This window comes from Porites lutea, chromosome 4 (genome assembly GCF_958299795.1).
Source record: "Porites lutea chromosome 4, jaPorLute2.1, whole genome shotgun sequence".
NCBI classification, from domain to species: Eukaryota; Metazoa; Cnidaria; class Anthozoa; order Scleractinia; family Poritidae; genus Porites; species Porites lutea.
In genome coordinates this window covers 20138807-20142149 of record NC_133204.1, presented here as the reverse complement: position 1 = coordinate 20142149, position 3343 = coordinate 20138807, and the positions used below count along the sequence as shown (strand labels likewise).

Here is a 3343-nt window from a genome sequence, read left to right as displayed (position 1 = left end):
TCACTGAAGTGGTTTTGGAGAAATGTATGTTGAAATCGTTCATAATCAAAAGTATGCATACCAGCTATATAATTGTTAGTCCGACTTAACATCTAGAACAGTAAGAACGAGAATACTCATGACATTGTTAACACTAAAGGTGGAAATAATTACCCTTCATACGTTTCGTTACCCATCCATGCCCTCCCAACGCAAAGACAATACTTGTCACAAATCTTGAAACACTTGTGTGATTTTCCCCTTCCTCAATGTTGATTTGGGTATTACAGTCGTCCCACTGCTTCAAAATACGCGTGGCTCAACATTTGGGAAGGAGAGGGGCAAATTTAAGTGAGAACGAAGGTGTCAACAGTGAATGTAAGAAATTTGGAGAAAATTCAAGACAAATGGCTCCTGTGTCAACTTTTTGTGACGAGTATTGTAGCTTCTCAAAGTATTTGGACAGGTCTAAGTCCCACTTCACGGATATGCTAAACCATCTGCCATCATCCCTGCTAGAGAAGCATGGGAAAGAAGCGTGGACAAAGATCGAGAAATTCCTAAGTGATGCAGATGCTCAGCGAGTTTTCACAGAAAGGTTGCCTGAAAAGAGTAATTGCAATGAGCCACGAGACTTCTGAAACAGTGACTGAGTGACCCGAGGCAACTGCTTTCGTGGCAAAGTGCAAGGTGGTGAAACTGGAATTGTGGCAAAAATTTCTGCTAGATGGGGTTTTATTAGATGTGAAGGAAGGCCAAATGTCCAAACGGCTGGAGCTTGTCCCAGTTTCATTAGCATTGAGCACCTTGGAGTATTGCTACTCCCCCCAGACAGGATGCTAGTCCATCGCAGGGTTATGCCCCAGAAGTATGTCACTGGTACCCATTTATACACCTGGATGAAGAGAGACAGTGAAGGTGTTAACCACTCAGCTACATGTGCCACCGGAGGGAAACAACCCTATATTCTTCGCTTATTGTCCAAGCAGCCGTAACTTTATCGTTTTTGCCCTTGAAAGTCTCCTCGGGGGCCCACTGGCCCTGCCCTGGGCCAAAAGTGAAACATTCATCATACCTGACACCTTTCGCTGAACTTTGAAATTATCGGAGAACAATAATCGACATGGAAAGCCAATTTTTGTTACCTGAACAAGAAACTCTTCAAATATCGGCATTTATTTAATAACTGTATGTACTAATAGTATTTGAAAAGCAACTGCTATTAGCAAGCACTGAACATGCACGTATAAATAACCTATTTTGAGGTGGCCCTCATGTGAAAACTAAAACGTTGTTAGCCCATATGTGTGATCTGTTCAATTTTGGGATTTTGACAGGTAATTATCTGGTTCCGAAATCATCGCCAGATGCTCAAGATAGAAAGAGTACAAGCCTGGCCAGTATGCAGCCTGGAAGAAGTCTTCCTTGTCAAGCCCTACATAGCCAGGAACACAGTGAAGTATAGGAAGCCAATTCGTTCTATGTCTAGTAAGATGCCCCTTCGGGGGTTTGATGGATTTCATAAAAATTACCCAACAATATTTCAAATGAGAACCGGAAATGGTTTTGCTATCCCAGGTGTCATGACTTGTGTTCTTTACGACCTTTACTAAGTTCTCATTTACAGTTTTCTTTGCATCCCTCGGGTATAGATTCATGCCATTCATCTAGCGGCATAAATCCAACATTTCTTACTTGAATGTTCTAGAGTAGTTTTAAATTTCCAGTATCAGGATTCTCAGGAGATCTCGTGGAGACATGTCGAGGTTTTTCTGCATACTAAACAATAAATTATTTGATTTGCATGTAGACTTTATTTGCTGAGCACAGGAGCCCATCACCCAGAGACTTAATCTCCCATATAAACCCTAGAAGACAACCTTTGCCCGTATTTGTTTGTGATTTTGTTTCTCCAAGATATGTTCATTTGGCGCATCATGAAGGCATGTAGCTTCTTCACTTGTGTCTTGTATATAGTCCAAGTCTTTTGCACCGTAGAGAATTGTACTGAGCACAACAGCAACACACAACTATAAACAGCGAGCGCTTTATTGCCTTTGTAAGAGATCAGCTTGTTCTTTTTTGTTAAATCCCTACAATGGTGAAAATCCAAACTCGATTTTTATTTTGGGTATGTTGAGACAATTACATTATCTTTATAAATTATTTTAATAATTTCAAAATATATTCATTTATTTACGTTGTGGCAGAAGACTGACGACTTATTATAGGGACTGGCGCCCTCTTACGATTCTTGCCCTCTTAGAACCTAAATCCGGTTGAAATGGTTATAGCCGAGACCAAAGCATCTATTCGGGAGCACAAAGTGTTGTTTACACATTCAACAACACCAAGGGGTCTAGTTTTACTAGCAGTCGTTCAGGTGACACAGGGTTTTTGTGAGTCATCTGTTAAGCATTGTGGTTATTGAATTTAAAATAATGACTCACACTTCTTTGTTAATTGCCATTTGAATTTTATTGACTGATGTTTCTCAAGTCAATGAGCAACAACTGCTTTTGCTAATCAAACTCTTTCTGGGTTAACCCTCCTTCCCTGTGTATTTTAGTTGTTCTAGAAGGACTGAACGTAACTGAAAACGAAAAAAGAGTAGGGAAAAAAGCGTGTTAAGGAGAACAGGCGTTAACATGGCATATTACCTATATCATGTTATTCTTAAGTGGAATCCCAGCCACAATTAGTTGAAGTATGGAAGTAGAACAACACTTGGAATTGTAAAACACAATTTACTTACGTTGGTTAATCTCTCCTGATTTTGTGATTTACCGCAATCAGTGCCAGTTAAAGCAGAAGTCACCACCTCCACAATTTGCACAAAGGATTCCCCTGCTGATGTCGAAGCAGATGCCGGTTTCTTCCTCTTGTCCTTTATCTAGGTAAGTGGGGGTACATTGGGTGGTGTTTCCATGCTTTCTTGTACCCCTCTTTCCCCCTGAAAGGTAGTGAACATAGATACAATATATAGTCAATCTACTAAACGACGAAACTGTACCAGTGTCTATGCATGAATGATACTATAATTTTTTTATTACAGTATATTCAGTTTGACTCTTACGATTGTCTCTGCCCAGGGGAAGTATTCCGCATTTGAATGCTTATCTCCATGCTAATTCATTAATTGGTTTTGCACACCCTCCACTCGTGATCGTCATCTCCTTGATGTTGTGAATCATCTAAATGTCATTAATTAAAGAAGGAAATTAGCATAAACAGAAGCAAAAACAAGATAACAATTGAAGTAAACGAAAATAGTCCATCTACCATTCCTATCAGTCGATAATTTTCGTTTCTGGCCCTGGCGTTTTCCCTTTTTTTCTTCAATATAGATGACCAACTCTTCATA

At 39.8% G+C, this 3343-nt stretch overlaps 1 pseudogene; it reads left to right on the top strand.

The window, feature by feature from the left end:
• Positions 1-386: 386 nt before the first annotated feature.
• LOC140934373 (uncharacterized) lies at positions 387-1422 on the top strand (annotated as a pseudogene).
• Positions 1423-3343: the final 1921 nt, after the last annotated feature.